Below are 22,326 nucleotides of genomic sequence, written 5' to 3' on the forward strand. Positions count from 1 at the left end.
AGGATGTGGTGGGTGCCTGGGAAGGAGCTTGAAGGAGCTATTGGAAGAAGAGCTGTTTTGCATGAGGGAAAAAAAGGGGAACAGTCTAACCAACTGCCCTCTTAGTACATGCCCCTATAGGCCGAAGAAAGTACGTGCCATTCAGGGAAGGATGGCCACTGCAGACTGTTGTACTGCCAGGGACAATGCTACAGAGGTCAATTCATGGGATTAAGATTTACTTTTTTTTTCCTTCAACCAACTGTAATTTTATGAATATGCATATATATTAATATGCTGTGAGCCAGATGTGGCCACAACCACCTTTTTCACATGCTCTCTGTCAAGAAATCTGCCCTGAGTTGCACTGGAGGCCTTGCCTCTAGGAATCCTCTCTGTACATACAAGCCATTTGCAGCCCATAATCCCAAATGCCATTGGTATTTCCCTAGATGTTTGTCTGTGTCCCAAGGGTATATAAAATTTACTTGCTTTCTCTCCCTTTCCATCTCCATCCCTGTTTTAAATAGTACTAGGTCATCCCAGAAGCATGTTTACTTCCTTGTCATTTTTGGACTTAAGCATAGAACAGCTCAAATTGTTTCAGGCTCAAAATTTTCTAATTAACCAGTGGGAAACAGTGGAAGAGCTTTGCAAAGTACAATGCACAGCTGAACTGAATCATTCATCCTGGAGTTTAAGCATGTGAATGTAGAGACCCAGCACTGCCACGCTCAAGATTGTCTTTTTATTTCCTTTATCCGTATCTTCAGGCTTTAAGTGTTTTCAGTATATGAGGTATCTATCTTGTACAAGCTCAGATGTTTCCCTATAATTGTGTTGCGCTGAGATAGTAGTTATTGGGATAAACTAGAAGGGCAATGGGGAGGGAGAGGATTGTTCTGGTGCTTAGAAAATGGAGCATCGTTTAAGTCAGACAGATAGAAAGTGCCTAATAGGAAGAATTTATCCTACTTAGAAACACTAGCAAAAATACAGCTCAGCCATGTTGAGTCAGACTCTTTTCTGCATTTTATCTGAGTCATTTACGTCTCTGTGGTGTTTTCAAACTTGTTGAGAACACTCATTTCAATGGCTGCTCTGACTATCCTGGACATCATCCCTCTATCTGGATATCAACATAGTGGCTCTGGTGAGTGGAGACATCTGAGGTAAGACACCTACAGCAAGAGAAAGAACAGCATCCTAGGCAAGAGCCTTCAGTTATTGCCCTTCCTTTGAGCTGCAGTCCCCTGGAAACATACCAGGGACTTGCGTGGTGGAGAAACCTCTGAGCCACTGCAGAAACTGAATTTCTCAAACCCACGGGTCACTGAGCAGCTGCAGGGGGAAAACGTGTTCACAGCAGGCAAGAGTGAGGAGGTGCCCCCAAAATCCCACCTGCACAGCACATGGCTGGCTCCTGGGCCTGACCCAGGCCAGAGGCTTGTAGGAGGGCTTGGCAAAGTCCCCTGGATCTGCCCCTAGGCTGACGTTCTGTAGGTGTTACCAAGCTGCACAAAGAAACAGTTTGTTGACATGTGTTTTGGTGTAGAGTCATCCGGAGAACATGACATGCAAGGCACTGATCACATTATGAGTTTCTTATATTACCTTGGCCATTATATTATGTAAGAGAGGCAGAGTGTCCTCACATTATGATTGTAATTAAAGAATATTGTGCTTTTAATTTGCACAGTTCCTTCCTCAGCATTGTTTGATACAAATTGATGATAACAGCCTGGTTATTGTGAGTTATTAATAACGTATTATTTAATCCTCATGTGCCCAGGAGCCAGAGCAGTAAGCAAAGCTGCTTTGTCCTAGGTGTCCCTCCCTGCACATCCAACCAAACGGATCACCTTTGATCTCTCTTTGTCTCCTGAGTTCTCACTTCAATTTGGATTTACTGGTTACTGTCCCCTTTGCTCCCACCCATGGCTCCCTCTGTGTTTGAAGGATTCTGCAAGAAAAGGAAAACCAGTCTGTTCTGCATTTTACATTACCTCTTACATTTGTATGGAGTGGGTGCTCTCGTCTGTTTTTAATTTCCATGATTCTGTAGTGCTTTCGAGTCCATGGTGCTAAATATAGATCTAGCCCATAATAGCCAGCCTCTTTTTCATTTCTGTTTTATGATGTTACTTTCTGCTTTTATCATTTAAGACTAATGGATTTACATTATTAGGAGCTCTCCGGTGTGGACAATGTGGTTATGAACAAGTGCCTCAAAAGTTTCCAGGAACATTTGTCTGAAAAAAAACAGGCAAAAAAAAAAGGAGAATTTTCACTGTCTCTGCAGAAAAAAGGCTGGTACAGTGCAGGATGGCACCTTTCCTCTCCTCTCCCTACTGCAAGCTTTTATATGCCCTCTGGGCAGGGTGAACACGTCCAGCACAGTGCTTAGAAAAATGACATTCTGGAGAAAAATCAGCAGACAGCACGAAAAGTGCTGGCTCAGACATCTTATGTTGGCAGACTCCTACCAAAATTAGTTCTGGATAAGCCAGTACATCTGTAGACAGAGCAAACTATTCCTCTTTCTTCCTATTCCTAACACAGTCATGTCCTAAAAATACAAGTCAGGAAAAATGTTTGGGGAAACTATTATAAAGTTCATGAAGGGAAAAGAGTATCCAGACAAATATGGAGCCATTTGAGACAAATATGAAGTCATGTGTAATAAACAACTTGGATTTATAAAGACTAAGGCAAGCCAAATGCAAGTGATGGGTTTTTGGGACAGAACAGCCCAAACCAGCCAAGGAAAGGAATGTTGTGGATATAAAAGGCCAGGCCCACAGGAGACATGACGACCATTCAACTCAACTCTAGAGCCATACCTGTGCTTTCCCAAGCCTATTTGATGTCAATCAAGCAAGTAGCTGGTGAGAAACACGGTACTGGGGAGCTTTGGTCGTGTCACTTCATGTGTGTCCAAGCATCTTTGTCTCTGACTGTACAAGAGGAATACAAGGACTATTGTGTGATTAAGGGATCCTTCCTTGTTGAGCTTGGTTGGGGTTAGAGTCTCTTTATGCAAGAATCCGAACAGCAAGTCTGAAGACCCATTGCAAGGTATGGACTTTGGCAACTGACCTCTCCAGAAGAAATAATGATTGACCCTACATGGACAACTGCCCTGGGCACAGTGAAATAAATTTCTTTTTACTTGGAGCTCATAATTCCTAGCTTCGATTTTGAAGTGCTGTTTGAAGAGGGACTGAAAAGCATGGTAGCATGCCACAAAGGTCAGTGTTTGAATACTTTCTTGTTTTCAGGTGCTTCTGAAGGGCAACATGTAATGGTTTTGGGAAAAGTGGTTCACTGGTGCTACCCTTGGTCAAAGTCCCTCTAGTCGTTCAATTTGCATTACTGATATTTCACCTAGGATCGTCTTTGGAAGGACCAAGTTAGTTTCCTCGGAAATAAACTTTGTGTATAGCTATGAAGATAGTCCACTCCAGGTGTTGCTCCCAGTAGGAACTATGGATGATACACCAAGCCTGACTGCCCTACAAAGCCCTCCAGCACTAAAGCAGCACTCTCTGCATCTTGAAATATGACATTATGTCCATGACCCATGCTCAGCTGTGGCTGAGAGGGACTGCAAGGAACCTATTTTACTTATTTACATTCTGTTTTGCTTCTGGAAGCATCAGTTTTCACGATGCTGTCCAGAAGACCAGAGGAGAAACACACTACAGCTGGAAATCACAGTAGCTCTATAGGTCTAGGTTGCTGCCAGCAGAACAGATGGCCCATGAGTGGTACAGGACTAACTGCTGTGCCCATCCAGAAAGTGTGTTGTGCAAAGCAGGGCCAAGCTGGTCTCAGCTGTGTCCTGTCAAAGGTAAAAAGGCATGCTGTGTGGGAAAAGAGCATGTATTTACCTTGACTTTGACAATGACTCTGTACTTCAACGAGTAAGGGAGCTGAAATACAACAAGACCACCTAGGCTTAATATTTCCTATCAAGAAATGCCAGAGCATGGATATATGTGGCCAAAAGCTTTGCTGCAACCTGGTGAAAAGTGATCTCCTATGTTACTCCACACTGTCCTACAGCTAGGTACTCCCGTCTCTCTTGTCTCCTGCTGCTGAAGTTTTGTGTTGTTCCTACAATGGCAAAAATTAGTCCTGAATATTCAGAGACTGCTCATTTGAAATGCATTAGAAACAGTGTGGCAAGTTAAATAAAAAAAATACAAAAGGTGGGGTGAGAACATGAGCAATAAACTAAAGTGGTATGATGCTCTATGGGTACATGAAATCAGTGACATGCATCAGACTGTGTCCTCCATACCAATGCTCCCAAGTCTAGTCTCTGGAGCCTGCAGGAGTGAGTGTGCCCAAAGGCAGGTCTCCCACAGTGCGGGGACTGAGTGTTGGGTTCATCACGAGTGTCCTGCGAGACTTCTGCTCTGTCAGGGCAACCTTAAACCAGGCAGAGGTTGTGTGCATACTAGTTAAGTGAAAACACTCAGGTTATGAGCCCACCTCAGGTTATGAGTGTCCCACCTTCATTCATACTGGTAATTATGGACACAGTCCTTAACAAGGTTTTGGCCTGGTCCAGCTTGTGCTCTTCCAGGCAGCACATTGCCGTGGTTAGCAGATGGTTAACCCACTCGCAATAGTGGTCTGTGCTTGAGAGAGCTCAGCTTGAGGAATACTTGAATCTGTCCCCTATCATCCCAACTGCTAAAACCTGACTGCCAAAGCCCTAAATCAGATAATCTTTTAGCTCCTCTTGCCTTGCCCTCTTCCTGGCTAGTAATGTCTCTTTTGAGGCCAGCTGTGAATCTGCCAGAGGGAAGTGCTTAAAAAGCTTCATGCTGAAGCAGCCCACCTTATGTTCTCCATTAAGCAGACTTTATTCCTCTGGTGTCCAGCGTTACACCAGCAGAAGTTGGATCAGACTTGTATTTCTTGGCTAAACAATGACTAAAGGAAGCGTGATAACTATCTACAAGTATTTGATGGGTGTAAACTCCAGTGAGGAAGAGGAATTGTTTAGTGTGGTTAAAGGACTTTTATGGCCAAGAGCGATTAGATTAAATTGAACAAAGCAAAGCATAAACTTGAATACCCTTCGTAATACTTAGCAGGCTGCAAGGGCAGCTCCTGAGGGACGTGGTAGAAGCAGCGATGTCTGGGTCAGCTGAAACGTCACAGGGAGCAGAGCAGTATTTGTGTTATTGACCTCATCCCACGAACGACGTGTGTTCTCCTTGCCATTGCCATGCCCACACCCATGCCGTCGTGCGGCTATGTGAGCCCACACATAGCCAAATAAGGAGAGAAGAAGGGTGTTGGGGTGGTTCAACCCCCCTGCCTGCACCTGATTTCTCCCTTTCTTTTTGGTGGTGTAATACTTTAAACAACAAGCTTTCCTGCTGCTGACAGTGATTGTGATCCCGGGACTGTTAAGAGAGAAGTTATTCTTAACATTTTCTGTAGTGAGCCATGAGTAAGCTTTCAGCAGCCTGGGGCTTGAGCCCCAGTTATCTTGAGCTTGCTGCTAACCTTGCCCACATAGCCCCAGGGATGTCATCAGCATTCACTTCAGGTTAGACCTTCGTTGGCTGACTGGCAGGATGTGGTGTGGAATGATTGACTTTATACAAGAAGGGAACAAACAGGAGAGCAGAATTCCTCTGAAAATATACTTGGTGGCCCCTTCTTCCCACTCTGGGGAAAAATGAGCTCACTCTCTCCCACAGGAGAAGCACCAAGTCATAATCCCAGCTACACCTGTGTAAACCTGCTTGCCTTTTTTCTCTGCAAACTAAACATAGAACGTGCAATCCCATCTGACAGGAGTTTCTGATGGAAAACATGAGCTGGCTTGGGCACTGAGAACAAATGTCAATGTCCTGAACTCTGCTGTGTCTTGCAAAATCCTGTAGCCTTTCAAGGAAAAAGAAATAAAGGGACGTTTGATGAGTCAGAATGCTTTCACCTGGCATGCCTGTTTGCCTAATTACACAGACACAATAGCAAAGAAATTAGATAAGCCAGGTAAGGTTTGTTGTGGATGTCCTGGTCGTCTAGGAGACTAGAGCTTTATTTATCTGACCTGACAAGTAGGCAAAGGTAGGACCAGCACTCTGTTTTTTAAAACAGCATATTGCTTCCAAATTGCAGGTTGTCTGTCCTGAAACAACACCACTTAGTGAGCTATCTCCTCCTTTAATCGGTGAGGTTGATGGCATATCATTAAATCCCACTTAGCACAAGTGTGAGAAGCCTGCTGTTAAAAGCTGCTAGCAGAAAGGCAAGGAGGACTTATGCTTCCTCCCATGGCACTTTCAAAGAAGGCCTTGATTTGTTCATAAAAGGTTAGGAAGGGAGCAAGGAATTCAAAAGCCTTAAAAAACCAGAGTGGACTGGAGTCTTCAGTAGTGTGTCATCTCAAGTTTGCTACTCCTAAGGGAGTAATTTTTCAGATGTTTTGTGTGCCCCTTGCTGATGTCTCTCTCTTCTGTTTGGGTTTTGTTTTGGTTTGTTTTTCAGGAGTGATTTGTCTATTTCTGCATTTATTGAGCCTCATCTCTATATAGAGAGGCAGAACTAATAGACATCTGTGTATATGAGGAGCCTGACGGGGTTATCACCGCTACTCCTGCATTCCCACCACTCAGATACTAACCAGGTTAGGTGTGCACATTATAGAGCACCCAACAGAGTGGGCATGGCACTAATCCAGAGTCCCTGCAGCGCTGATACCTTCTTCCTCCTAAACCTGGCTGCCTGAAAATGTCTCAGATAAGTACTTGCTTTCTGTTTGGCATTTTTTTTCTCACGGGTGCAGAATACTGATCTTGGTGGCTTTGTTACAAATGGCATACTTAAGGATGCCATTTTGCATAGGATAATTTCCCATCCTGACCAAAAATTTTCTTCACATTTTTCACTGGCAAATGATCATGCTTTTGATGATGTTTAGAAAAGATTAATTCTCCTTCCCAGTAACTTGCTGTCTTTAAGGATCCAAATAAAATCGCACGCACACTATATGGGTGGTGGAGAGGCATAATGAGGAATTACATGGTTTCTGTCACCTCACATGATCACACACGTGATTTCTTGCAAGATGTTATCGGTAAGTGCTCCCAAAGCCCTTGATGAATGCATGTTAAAACTATGCCCCAAGAAGCTGCAACTCCTGTGCAGTCTAGTCTGGCCTGGAAACTTGGGGGTGTTTGGCCCTGCATGAAAGCCCATCCTCCTGAGATTTTCAGCCTTGGCTTTGTAAATTCAGGAGGTTCAGAACTCATGAACAAGATTTGAAGAACAGCTGAGGGCTAACTTGAGCAACTCTAAGCACTGGCTCCATTGGAGAAGGCTCAACTGTACTTCATAACTCAATGAAGCTTTTGTAAATCTAACAATAGTGCTGAATTTAAGAAGTATGTTAGCATGCATTTGCCTTCAGTTTTGGGCCCCTCACTACAAGAAAGATTTTGATGTACTGGACCATGTCAAGAGAAGGGCAATGAAGCTGGCGAAGGGTCTGGAGAATAAGTCTGATGAGGAGTGGCTGAGGGAGCTGGGGTTATTTATCCTGAAGAAGAGGAGGCTGAGGGGAGACATGGTTACTCTCTACAACTATCTGAAAGGAGGCTGTAGCAAGGTGAAGGTCAGTCTCTTCTCCCAAGTAATAAATGATAGGATGAGAGGAAATGGGCTCAAGTTGTGGCAGGGGAGTTTTAGATTAGATATTAGGAAGAACTTTTTCACTGAGAGGATTGTTAAATGCTGACACAGACCGCTCAGTGCGGTGTCAGATGTGGTACTGAAGGGCATGGTTTAGTGGTGGTCTTGGCAGTGTGAGGTTAGTGGTTGAACTAAATGACCTTAAAGGTCTTTTCCAACAAATGCAATTATTTGATTTTATGCCCCTTCCTCTGTGTGGAGGGGTATGACTCCAGAAATCCAACATATACTAACACATAAATTCTGGGATGATCAGATATTAGAAACAGACAGCCATAGAGTCTTCAGAGTCTTGCTGTGCAGGATATGGTGCTAGGATACTATGGGTAGTGTACACAGCATTGACAACAGCTTGACAGATAAGCTTCTAAATCATGGTGTTCCTTCAAAGGTATTCATTTGAGATTCCTCCATGCATCAGCTTCTCCTCTACCTTCTACTTCTACCTTCATGCATCTCTTCCTTCCTCTGCCAGAGTTCCATCTGGCTATTTCCCAGCTACAGAGGATACCTTGTAATGATCACCTGTAATCACCTTTCTGGGCAGATCTGAACTTGCCCTGCCTGAGTGAACATCAGAAGCACAGAAGATAGGGCATGGCATGGGAATCCTTGGTTTCTGCAGCATGGCCATGTTCCTTCTGATGTCAGGGCAGCTCTCTGCCTGTGCTCATGAACCTAACCACAGGCCAGGATTTACAAGTTCAGGCCCTGTCATAGAGTCTCAGAAATACTTTCTGTCCACATTCAGACTGGTGATGCTCGTGGCAGCTGGTCTGTGCCCCATGGGCCAGCCAACTCGGGTGTCTGCATAGAGCTCTGTTCTGAGAGGTGGACACAGACTATCCCAGAGCTTTTAATGCCTGAATCCATGTTGCAGTCCTTGAGTGAGGAAAATACTTTGTCCGCATTTTAGAGGAGAGAAGAGGGTCAGGGTCAAAAATGCCCCGCGGTGCATCCACAAAACTTTCGGCAGCGTGTTATTGCCTAAGCCTGACCAACTTCTCTTCTTACTTTAAACACTATTTATTTGATTTACTTAATGATGCAACCCACATGAGTCACCCCCGGCACTCCTCTTTTCCCAGGGCAGGGTCTCCCCTGCCATCACGTGGCCACTCCCCATCTTGGCCACTGTCTCGTGGCACCAGCCCCAAATTCAGACGGTGGTGCCCAAGGCTGCTCTGAGGGCTGGCAAGATGATCTTGAGATGGTTGGGGACCTGAACCCAGTTTCCTCCCCGTGCGGTGCAGAGCGCATTGCTTGCCCCCTTTGAAGGAGACAAATAGAGTCTGAGGTACCACTTCTTTTCGGACAATGAAGGCTTCACAGCACTCAGCATCACACACCCTACTCTTTGGCTTTCCTCTTCCCTGCATCAGGAAATGTAAGCACTTGTGCTGCACGGTGACTGCTTTTCCTTACGTGGCAGTTTGACAAAGGGGTGCCTCAATACAAGAGAGACATCTGTAAACTGGAGGAGATTCAGAGAAAAACAGTAATAAAAAACACAATGCTCTTGGAAACATCCATAAGGCAGCAATTTAGAGCCCAGCTATTAGCATGCTGGGACAGATCTCAAGTGAAATAAAAAAAATTAACTTGTTGAACATCTCTAAAGCAGGCATGTAAAAAGTGTTATTGTCTGTATGTTGATAGCTTGTGTAAACAGCCTTTCCCACTTGGGACTAAGTCTCCATAATTATGTATTATTTGCAAGAAGAATGCAGAGTGTGAGGAGTGAATATGTTCCAAATGTGTCCGAATCCTGACCAGGCAAAGGCTGTGATTTCAGCTCACTTCAGGGAGAAGAGAACAAGCCCATGCGTTTTGTTTATTCTCTGCAACAATTGTACTTTTCACTGGAAATGACTCACCTGGCAAAGAAGATAAGAAATCCAGAAGAACCATTGAACAAAAACACACTGCTGGAAATCATCTCCGAATTTAAGGCTTACAGTCCTTCTGAAACCATAATCATACTCAGACCCTTCAGGCTTCCCTAATTACCGAGAGGAAGAACTATCATTCTTCTCTAAATGTGGCGTCAGCATTTGCTACGAGCAACTAGCACAAAATTATCTGCAAACCTTCTTGTGACCTATAAACCTGCAATTTGATATGCCTCACCCAATTTTTATTCTGTTACAAGGGATTTTTTTTTCTTTTTTCCCTAGATTTTTATAGTAGAGACTCTTTAATCTACCAGGCAGCATGTAACAAGATTCCCATGTCTAGAGGCTGAAACTAGCTATGTTTCAACTAACAACAAGGTGCACATCTTAACAGTGATTAATTAAGCACTGAAATAACTCCTTAGGGAATATGACGAATTTGCCACTTCTTGAAGTCTCTGAACTTTGTCTTTCCAAGCCTCATGTTATACTTGAAATACAAAGTGCGGTCTTGGTACAGGAATTACCGGGAGGTTCAATGTTATGGTATTTCTTAATGTCAACGAGAAGACATTTTCCACATCAAAACTCCAATTTTTCTGTATTTTTTTTCTTTTTAATGCACATAATGAAATGTTTTCCTTCTTTCAGTGTCAACCAGTCTACTTTGGTGGAAATCAAGAAGTCACCACCAGCTTATACTTTATACCAGCAAAACCAGCCAATCTTTTAAAAACACGTATCAGCTAAATTTGCAGATGCCTACTGGGCTGCAGAGCAGCATTTTTCAGTCACACTGTCGCCTGCCCCTAATTTTTAGCAACGGCTCTCTTTCACTGTCAATCCTTCCATCTCAAGGAACAATACATTGCTATTGAAATATTTCATGAGTCACTAGTAAATATCCCACAGGAACAACAGGACATTTATCTCATGCTGCAGAGATGTATTTTAAAAATAATTGTCTTCAAAATACTGTCACAGCCACTCAAAAAAACCCAAATGTTTTCCCTTTCTTATTTTACAGAAGACTTTCTCTGCCTTTCATTTCTCACCCGCTCTTCACCCGTGGGGTTATGCTGAGGTGGCTGTGAGGACACCCAGGCTGAGACACTCTTGTTTGCATTCTTCAGTCAATTTGGGTTGGCTCCTCTTCCTTGTGTGGGCTTGGCAACACAAAGAAGCAACCTTGTGGCAAACTCGGGTGTGACCTTCTAAAACAGCAACAGCTCCCAGCATGACTGCTGGGTGTCCTGCTCTTACTCTGTGGAAAATGTGAGGCTGCTTATCCCTTGTCCGCTAACAAATCATTTTACGTTTCTTTCTCTTAGGGTAGGAGCATGTGTCTATAGTTATCGCAGCATGGCTAACATATAGCATTGCCACATCCTGGCTACACTGCTGTTGGCTTGTCTCAGAAGCTATACTCTGTTCCTTCTTCCTTTGCTGATGGTGTTATGCCAGGGACAGATCCTTGCAGTGCCCATCAGTGCCTCTGCTGCTGCAGGGCCCCAGCAGCAGTGTATATTGCTGCTGCTGTGGCTTCCTGACTCCCTCACTCTACTTGCTTCTTCAGCTCTGAAGAGGAAAAAGGGGCTTGGAGAGGCTTTTCAAAATTTCATCGTAACCTGACACTAAGATGCTACTCAAAACATAAGCAGCGGTAAGAAGGTAACTATTGGATGATGCGGTTCTTCACATCATAAACACAGCTACCATAGAATCGTAGAATCATTTTGATTGGAAAAGACATTTAAGGTCATTTAGTCCAAACACTAACCTCTCACTGCCAAGCCCACCACTAAACCATGTCTCTCAGCACCTCAGCTACACGGCTTTTAAGTATCTCCAGGGACAGTGGCTTCACCACTGCCCTGGGCAGCCTGTGTTATTGTTTAACAACCTTTTCAGTGAAAAAGTTCTTCCTAATATTCAATCTAAACCTCCCCTGGAGCAACTTGAAGCTATTTCCTCTTGTGCTTGCACTCATTATTTGGGAGAAGAGACTGAGCCCCACCTCACTACAACCCTCTTTCAGGTATTTGTAGAGAATAAGTACTCCCCTCAGCCTCCTCTTCTTCAGGCTAAATAACCTCAGTTCCCACAGTTGCTCCCCATCAGACTTGTGCTCCAGGCCTTTCATCAGCTTGTCTCTGGATACACTCCAGCACCTCAATGTCTTTTTCGTAGTGAGAAGCTCAAAACTGAACATAGTGCTTGAGGTGCAGCCTCACTAGTGCCAAGTACAGAGGGACAATCACTTCCTTGGTCTGGTTGCCCACACTGTTTTTAATACAAGTCAGGATGCCATTGGCCCCAGAAGACTCTAGGTCTTGGAATTCGAATGTCTGAGTCTTGGGATCAAAACAAACCTGTTTTCTGAAGGATGGCCTTCCGTACAGTCAATGAACCTGAGTCACGGGTTCTTGCAATAGTGTCCTGACGCACCAGGGAAAATTACAAAGCCCGAAGCACCAAATGTGAGCCAGGCACAGCTCATGGGGCACTGCTCTGCATCACCTTGGGTGCTCCTCTGAACTCGGAGATGAGCACAAAGCATTGGCCTACATTGTCAGTTAATTGTGTACTCAAGCCTCCTTTGCAAGACTGCATTCACCCTCTGTTTATACCATCAACAGCCAAGACACCCCAGTCCATGTTCCACATCTCTGAGAAGGTGGCATGGGGCTTTTCAACAGACTCTACCATGGATCAGGTCAGACTGGTCTCTGAGGGGTCAGAGAGACCTTCCAAACTGGGAAAGCTAGTTTGGAGGCAAAGGAGGAAGACATGTATACTTCTGATAAATCAGGATAATGACAACCTTCCATGTTTGTCATATTTCAAACCAGTAACCACCCTGGTCTGGTTTCATCTGTAATCAGAGAGAAACTTTCATTTTCCTCTGCTATGTGAGATGTTGTACATATGCATTTGCCCTACTGGAGCAGAAATTGTTGTGCTTTGGATGTTTTTATTCGGGCTTTGGTGCTTCTGACAGCCTGAAGTTGGCACACAGGTGCCAAACAGGCTGGCCCACATCAGTGTGCCACACAAACAGTTGCTTCAGCCCACTCTCCAACCCACCCACATACACTGCTTTGCTCTTCATCAGAGCAACGCGACAGAGATGAAGCAGCTGCAAAATACACCTGCCCCTAGTCTGCAGCCCTGCTCAGTTACACGCTTTTGGCTTGGCAATATGGAGTAGTTACACTGTAATATAAATACATTTCTTTCCTCTGCCCACGACTGTGGATCAATCAGCAGCTTGAAACAGCAGGAGGGAAATTAAGTAGTAACATAGTGGGGGGAAATAAGAGTTGAGGCTGTAATCTGCCAAGTAAACAGCATTAGGACATAGTGTCCTTCTCGGTGAGCCTACAGCTGCATTGGGCCATGACCAAATCTATTAATAAGCCACGTAGAGCTCATTGTAGTCCTAAGAGCAATGCTTCTCAAACTTTCAAGACTTTATTCCTTCTCTCTAACTTCAGTAACTCCCTTGTGGTGGCTCAGTTACAGTAGCTGACTCTTTAGAAGGAGTGAAAAGTCTGACTCTAGTCTGCTTAGACTAGAAGACAGAAATCCTGGTCTTCATTTCTTGTCCAGATTAGAAGAGAGAGACCATGGTCTCTACGCTGAGACCATAAAGTCAGCCTTAATGTGGACAAGAGGTTGCCTATAGAGCATCTGGCTTGCTCCAGGCTGAATGGTGGACATGAAGAGCAATGATTGGGGTGGAAGTGTCACAATTTGCTTTGTTGTTGTTGGGGAAAAAGACCTACTACGTCTTGGGTCCAGGGGACCAGGCTGTGACATGCCTGCAGCTGGACTGAGAGTGTCCTGCACCCTGTAGACTGGTATACTTGCCATGTCACCCTGCAAACTGGCATTCTGGGATCATATCCCTCCTGAAAAGCAGCTAGTGTACCTACACAACAAATAGCCCCCTTAGTCCCTGCATACAACTCTACAGAGACAAAAAGGCATTTCCAAACTACAAGTTATTTCATTTTAAAGTTAAGGAAGATGATTTCTACCTAACACCCAAGAGACACAGTATGGGGGAACAGGGCAGATGAGCTGTGTAGCAGGCTTAGAGAAGGTAACTCCATACATCAGGGCACTGGGGACCCATTACTTTGTGAAGGTATCTATAACACTGCTGGGCTGCTCCAGTCCCTTTCTCCTGCCAAATTCTAGTCTGGAGTCAAAAGTGAGTGCTGCAGCTTTATGGTTAATCCTCATCTTCCCCATGACGGAGGAGGGACTCTCAGTCCCTGGGGGCAGTGGATGCCTTCTGCAGGACACGACCCCGGAGAATTGGAGTCTGGTGAATGTCTGTAGCACTGTCTGAAACTGGGGTGAAACTGTGCTTTGGTGGGAAAGAGCAGCAGCTCTGCAGGAGAGAAATGCTCGAGGGAGAGGGTGTACCCAGAGAACAGCAGAGGAAGCATGTGTGAGGCAGCACTTGCGGAAATAGGCGGCAGGGAGCTGGTGAGTGCTTGGGAACAAGCCCTGGAAAGGAGGAAAGGCAAAACACAGTGGTGGAAGGAGAGACACAGTGAAGGCCATTGGTGGAAATGGCCTGGGGACAGTCTTGCATGGGGACAAGGGCACCGCTTTGCACTATCAGGGTTCTGCAGCCATCGCAGCCACTGCGGGCTGGGAAAGCCTTAGTGCAGCCAGCAGTGCTTAGTGAGATGTCCCTCCAACTCACAGCAGGGCTGCCACCAGAGTCATTGTGGGCTTGGCCGTGTGAATGTGTTTATTTAACTGAATCACCCAAGCCAGGCACCAGTCACCCCAGACAAGCATCGGGAAGCCTTTCCCACCCTGCAAGGACTCCTCTCAGCCCACCGGCAGCGGCAGGGCGGGCTGGTTGGGGCAGGCACTCTGCAGGCTTGCCAGCCCTGCCTCAGGCTCCTTCCCCAGTCAATGGAGCAATGGGAGGAGCAGCCTACCAGCAATGATTCAGCCCATCAACCAGCAGAGCCACCTTTCCAAGGCATGTGTTCCCCTGCTCTGACAACAGGAAAGGCTGAAAGCAAAGACAGCCTTCCTTAGGGATCCCAGCCAAAGAGCTCAAAGTTAGAGAGGATGAATCTGGATATCCATGTAGAGAGAGGATATATATGAAAAAGTTAGCATTGCATAGCAGGGTGAATGTAGGTGAGTCATCGGGGAGAGCACCAGAGCTGAGCGTGCAGCCTTCTGCACAGTGAGCACCACTTCTTGCATAATCAGCAATGCGTACAGTGCGAGAACCTGTATGTTGTCCGTGGCTCCCGTCTTGCACATTCCAGTTCAGCTGTCTGGAACCACCAGCTTTGGTATTAGTTTTGAAGTCGTGCTGGTGTGAAGTAGTGAATGACAAGATATTGGTGGAAAACTATGAAGCTCTTAAACAGCCACGGGGAACCATGTTAAAATTTCCTTTAACATATTGGTTCTACATTAAAGCTGAGAGATAACAGATTTTCTGGGAACTCAGATAAATCCAGAGTCCCATTCATAAAGTGTATCTGAAAAACAACAAAAAAGCTCACCAATACTTAATATTTGTGTGCTATTCACCAACTTCTTAGCTGTTGAAAAGCTTGATCATTTCTGTTTCCAGGGCTAGACATACTATTCTGGCACAGTCTGTTGATTTTTTTGTGGTAAACCCAACATAGGTGTGCTCTAGTCATTTTGAACTGTGAAAATATTTCTGAAGGCAGCAGCAAGGCTGCCTACAGCCAAATTGAGATGGGATTTATCGAGAAGCTTTTGTCCTCTCCCCACAGCTGATAGTACTAGCAAACAGCACATTCCCAGTACAGTGGTTTATTTTTGGGCTTTTCTTCGTGTTTCCTACCACAGGTGAGATCCCAAGGCAGAAGGGCAAAGCCTGCACCATGCAGCAGCCAGTGAGCCTGTGCAGCTCCCAGGCAAAGCCCTAGAACAGCAGTCTTCTCTCTACCCCTATGAACAGGGGCCTCTCTCTCACTAAATCACCCATGAAGGGTCTTTCAAAATCCAGAACTGATGCAGAGGGGATGTGAATGGGCCAAAGCATGCTTTCTCCTGTTAAATGACCTCATACGGTGGTGCATATCTCAGCCACACTGCAAAAATTTGAGCAGAAGTACTTAAACCCACATGTGCAATCAATGGGAATCTGTCAGTAGGTGGGTGAAAGACCTCAATGGAGTAAGCAGAAAGCAGAGTGGACTCTGTATACCACAGAAAAAAAAATACAGGGAGTGGAGGATTTCAGTCTGTCATGCATTTTGCCTTTGTTCCACCTTCTCCTCACTTCATTCTCTTCATTTTTCAACTGCTGGGATAATGCAAGTGAAAAAGAATATCCAGACCCATCTAGTCTGGCTTTCAGGATACACAGGCGCTTCATTATTTAAAGTAAAACTCACTGTAGCAGTGTTTATATGGAGAGCATCACAGGTACATGTTTCATGGTTATGGATTCAGTTTTCTGTCAGGATAATCAATTAGTAATGCCAATGTCCAGTGGTTAGTGGACTCTTCTTCCAGTGAATGCTTTGTTTAAATTTATATTAAAAAGTTATTTTTATAATGGCTTTCTTCTCTTTAATAGGATTTGACATGTTGGTTCTGTTGTAGCATGCAAGCTGTTTGTATAAAGCTTTGAAATGTATTTCTGAATGGTGCTATATAACTACTGCATTCATTGAATTGTACTATTTTATTGTGCAACCAAAAGGTTTCCTGTTCTACACCATAATACAATTTGTTATTTTTTCAGCACACACATTAGCCCACATTCAACTTCTGCACAAGGTAGAGGAACTCAAATTAAATTTACAAGCACACCTGAGCAAAGCTAGTTAGCTCTGGCCAGATCATGTTTCCATGATTAAATAATGCTGGCTATTATAACACACTGCAAGAAAATGCAGCTATAAATCCCCATCTCAGTTTTATTTCCAATGTTTCGTTGTACCATGGAAACTCTGCTGTACTTTCTATTAAGCAATAGGCCAGTCATGGGACTGAGTCATCCCAGGCAATGTGTTAGATGCTAACTGTGACGAGGTAAGAGTAACAATGCTGCTCTCCCATGAGCTTTCCCCTCAAGGACCTTCCCATGCCACACAAACATTAATATATCGATCTTCACTGCATCTCACCAGAGTTTATTAACTGAGGAGACTGGTTCCCAGAAAGATTTAGCAGTTTGCTCAAGGCCAGAGAGTGAGTCTACAGCAAGGTGAAAGAGCTGGAGGATTGTGCTGGAGACCTTTGCTTATTGCTGTTTGATCTTCAGCGTTTAACACAGTGTGTGTCCTCCTTGTCAGAAGCAGATGGGCTCTGGCTTTGGAGGCTAGTGTGCAACATGCCTATGGTGAGGCAAGCTGCTGCTGAGCGTGTTGGTTATCATCAGTGCACTCCTGGGACCCACTGGGACAGCGGATCCTTGGCAGGGTGAGGCACCATCTCCTGCCTTCCTGTGGCGATGCTTTGGGACAGGGGTGAGAGGTCCATGGCTCCCCAGTTATCCTCACTGGGACACATCAGCAGTCTCCCAGGGGTCTGAGGGGGCCATGTCTACCCAACTTGGGGAGCAGAGCCTGGTCCCACAGTCGTACAGATCTCACTGCGGCTTACAGGCAGCTTTGCTTTTGATGGAAACAGAGCTATATGGGCTGTTGGTGCATAACCAACTCGGAGCTGAAGAGATACAAGATACAGCCAGGACATGCATCTGAGAGTGGGGACACCAGGGCAGTTCAACCCTGCCTAGAGTTCAAGGTTTTTTCAGGTGGCTCTGACAGTTTTGTATTTTATTGAGATTTCTTATTTTCCAGTTACTCATAATATTGCCAAAATTTGACCATTTGTAGTAAAGTTTTCCATCCAGGTGTTTGCCTCAGGCTGAATTATTTCAAATAGGGTGGGGAGCAGAATTTCATTTAGAGCTGTTCGTCATGGCTGAGGCTCAGGCTGAGGGAAAACACTTATGTGTAAAAAAATACTATGACTTACCCTTTGAAACTCTCCAGTGCCCTGTGGATGAAAAGATAGTTGTGTGAGGGAAGAGGAAAACAAAGCAAACAAGGAATTGGGCTCTATGGGGACAACTGAGATTGATGGCTTCACAGAATGGGACTGAGTTGCTGACTTTGGGAAAAGTTTATGGTAGGACAAGTCTTAAGAGGTGAGAGAGAAGGAGGTTAGGACAAGGGTAACCATTTGAAGTTTTGCACCCAAGGGAAAGCAGCTGTCCACAACATGGACCGGGTCTGTTCCTAAATGTAACCAACCTGCTGCTGTTAGTGTTTATGTGTGAAAACAGTGACGACAGCATGTTTCATCTCCCAAGTGCTGTGAGAGCAGCACCCTACAGGTGTGGTCCTTCATCTGCCTTGATAAATCTCTACACCTTGGTGTTTAACCTACTGATAAGCCCTGTAGATGTCATGCAAGCTTACTTGACTCCTCTTAATTTTGTCTTTAATTACACACACGTAACTTGGGGTTTCTTTATGTATCTAAAGTTCTTCAGTCTCACACTGTGCTCTAAAAGGACATGTCTCACCTGGCAAGCACCAATTCAGTCTGCTATTTTCCAGCACGTTCCTGGTTTATACCACGCTCTCTGAATCCTGAAGTGTTTTCTTCATGGGATTTTCTGTAGTGCTAGCCACTGCAGTACAAGAGCTCCCCAACTATTAGTTGGTTCATTTTAGCAAAGCTTCTTCACGATGAGATATCACTATATTGTCATTTGGCAAACGGGCAGCTGACTCAGCACTGCAGCTGTGCCTGGTTTGAATCCATGGGGACTTGACTTTTCAGAGCACTTACTATATGATATGATGCTGCAAATCATTGGAACATCACTCTTCCTGACTCAGCTGAGACTGAGAGCTCAGTACTTTTGCAAACCAAACCCCCGGGCTTGGAAGTTAGGCACCTAGAAAGTAAAAAACACACAATTTGAACTTGTCTGTGAAAAGCTTTGTAGAACAATATTTCCAAGCGCTCTGAAACAAAGAAGGAGATAGAATCTGAGGATGGAATTTTGTGCTTTCTCTTCCCTGCAGTTCTGTTCCTCATTTACTTCTAGCGTTGATAAAAGTATGAAATAGAGATGCTGCCACAGCCATGCAGTAGGTCTAGTTTGTGTACTGAAGGAAGGAGCTATGTGCAAAAATACCCTCTGATCAGACAGTGCAAACTGTGTCTGCATGATATATGTATGCACGGGGGCTGAATCAAGGTGGTAAAAGTAATTTTAGATTAGCCTTTTCTAACATTCATGTACTTGTTCTGTCAAGGTTATTAGTATTCCTTCAAAGAGAGGTTTTGATTTGTTTTGGAAAAAAAAAAGGTGTTTATTCTCATTCTGTGTAGGAAATACTCAATTCTGTCCTTCTTACAAAATACTGTTGCAAGTGGTAAAGGGTGCCCTTCTCTTGACATTCCTCACCAACTTGGGTTCGGCATTTGAAGATGATAAATGCACATCAAGCTCAGCATTTCTACCACCACCTACCTGCTTTGGCTCTTGTTTCATTAGTATTTCAGCAATGTGCTGGTTCATGGCAGATAACCTCCTCTCCCTCTCCGGGCTGTGAGCGCCTGGGAGTGTGTGTGTGTGTGTAGGGGGTGAGGGAACGGGTGCATTTCCCGTCTCCTCAGCATTTATTGCATTCCTCTTTCTCTACCTCCTCTGCAGCTATAAATCAATGCTACTTGTTATTGTCTACTCCTTGGGCAGCATCTCAGGGGGAGAGGCGGGCTCTGTTGGCTATAATAGCATCTATTTTATCAAAAGCTAAAATAGAAGTAAAGAGCTAAACAAAACAGAAGTCTTGTTTTGTAAATTTTGAGAGGAAAGATCCTATCCTGGTTGTGCTGGCTACATCACCCATTAAGACAGGCACACTTTGCACAGGCAGGAGAGGGCAATGTGTCAGTACGGTGATGTTTCTGGTTCTCTCATGGGAAGGAAAATTTAGGATATCTGATGCTACTGACTGCATTTCCTGTCTGCAGGTAGTTGCAGGTCTAGGATGCTGGATACACCATTCCTGTACATGTGCTGAGATGGGCACATGATCCTTTCACGCCTGTAATGGGTTAATAGCAAGTGAAGCCCTAAAAATAGGTTGTGGATTAAGTAAAATATAGCCTGATCACTGTTTCCTCTGACAAGAGCAAAAGCACACACACTGGTGCCTGGAGAAACTATAGATGTGGTGCTTAGAAATATGGTTTAGTGGTGTACTTGGCAGTGCTGGGTTAGCGTTTGGGCTCAATGATTTTAAAGGTCCTTTCCTTGATTTCATGATTCCAAAACAAGAGTAACATCACAGTGGGTCTATGGCTTGTAACAACTCCCTGGAGAAACTTTGCTCAGAAAGCCTTTGCCTTCTCATTTGTTGTCTTCCTTCTAGTCACAGTAAACTGTTTTCCTCCACATAGGCTTCCTGATTTTCTATAGCAAAAAAAAGGCTTTCCCTCGTACTTGGCCCAACAAGCATGGATTAGATGTTCCTTCTCTCCATAGAGAACACCCTGAAGAGATAGGTGAAAAAACAAACCAGTATGGTGGAGGATCGGGTGAGAAGGAAGATGGGAGCCTTCTGGAATAGAAGTATTTGGCTGATCCAAACCCAGAAACACACCTGCTTAGGCATCCAGGACGAAATTAAACAGGCAGGTTTAAAGGAAAGGGTGCATTTGAGATTTTTTTTTCATCCCTAACCCCTTCAGATGTTAACTGGGGTAACACATCTGAGAATATTTATGAAAAAGTTACTGAAGGGTTTTTGCAGCCACATTCTCAGAGTCTGAGGTGCAGAAGGAGCCTTCCTAACATATTAGCATGTTTTTATTGTGGCTTTGTAGTCATATTTTTCATTTTCTTCCTGCAGTGGCAAAAGGGGGAGAGTTGGGTCCCCCCCAGGCAAGAAATGTACTTTATCAACTCTGCCAGCAACGACACAGGTAAGAGCATGCACATACATGTACCTCTTTCTTTATGTCTTCCCTAAACTTTGCCTATTTTTTTATTAAAATGGCTGCCTCGAGCTACTGACAAATGGTGCTTGTAACATGAGATGTGTAGGGTATAAAAAACCCCACCAACTTCAATACAAACACAGATTCCTTCTCCCACTCTGATTTTCACCATTTCTTACTGGAAGGCTTTCCCTGCCCCCTACCCTGGCTTTCACGGGCACACGCGTAAGTCTTGATGTGTTTTTTGGTCCTTTCAGGGAAAATAACATCCTTGCATCAGATTGTGTTTAGACATAGCTCCCTTTTCCATGGAACTGCTCTGTTACTGACTGCCTCAGCAGACACACAGCTCATGCAGCAGAGAAGCAAGCCTGGCATCCAGAAGCGATCCTTTACTTTCATGCGGCTTTTTGAGGTTCCAAAATACATGTGATGACAAGCAGATAAAAAAATTATTGCATGCAGAAAGAAGAAGGGTTTGTCTCTGTTTGCTTGTTTGCTCTTCTTTGCTAAAAAAGATCTCCCAGCCTTCAGACAGTTGTCAGAGTGTGGACACATGTTGCAGTAGACATCAGATGAGTTTACAAATACAGTCCAGTCTTTGAGGAAGAGCTCTGGTTTGAGAGCTCTCCTTGCCTCATGGCAGGGTGGAGGCAGGGTGGGAAAGAAAGAATCTGGTATAGAAATGAGGAAGGAGCAGCTTGGGGTCAACTGGGTTTAGCTTGGGAGAAAATGGGATTTGGGAACACTGTGGCCGCCATGGAGAAGGCGAGGTCCTCATAGTGCAGTTCTGGCCTCTCCTGCCTGCAGGATCTGGGGCTTGCCCAGGTGTTCCCATCCTTGAAACTCACCTGTTTTGGGGAATTGGTGGTTTCTCCTCCCCCTGAGTGCTGCATTGCAGTTTTTCTTATCTCTGGCTTGAAGGAACCCATTGAGACAAGCAATGTTTTCAGACAGAATAAAGTACCCACAGCCTTGCTGTCTTTCCACATCTCATTTTTCTACAGCTCTCTCACTTGCTGATTCTAATTGTCCTTTAATTGCTTGTATCATTTCAATTAAATAACAAGCTGCACAGTAGCTGCCAAAAGTATCTGTTAAGTTTGTTTTTTAAAAATCATTAATTGAGTTTAAACAATTCCACAACTGTGATTGCCATAGTCCTGAAAGAGCGGTGAGTTCATTCAACAGATGGACTTTCTCTTCATACTATCTTGCTTACTTTGGGCACAAGTTTACCAGTTTCCTCTGTGGAGATAGTTATTTAGATCTGGATATGCTGAGCAAACATCCTTACTGTGGACAAAAGGATTTCATGGTTTGTGCAATGAAATGCTGTAGGGTTATCCAACAGTGTGAATGCAGGCAATAGCCAGGAGCAAACCATTCATCACTGTCGCTAGTGCAGTTTCTGTTTTATGTGCCAGCTAGATACTGTACTGGAAGAAGTCCAGGATCTTTGCAGGGTTGTGATGGAGATAGGACCAGCCCTTCTCAAGGGCTTTTATCATGTTCAAGGTAGGGTAAGATCAGATGTGGGGTTATGTTGAGAGAATTTGCCTGCATAAAACCTCATAAAACTTCTCCTCTTCCGGAAGAAAGTGTGAACAATCTCATGTGAGGTTGCTTTGACTTTTTTTTCTGTGGACAAAATACAAAGTGAAAACATCAGTGGAGGTTCTCCCATGCTCCTGTTGTGTAGAAGGGTGGAATTAGGAGGTAAAGAGTATCG

Source organism: Colius striatus, chromosome 1 (assembly GCF_028858725.1).
Source record: "Colius striatus isolate bColStr4 chromosome 1, bColStr4.1.hap1, whole genome shotgun sequence".
Classification (NCBI taxonomy): Eukaryota; Metazoa; Chordata; class Aves; order Coliiformes; family Coliidae; genus Colius; species Colius striatus.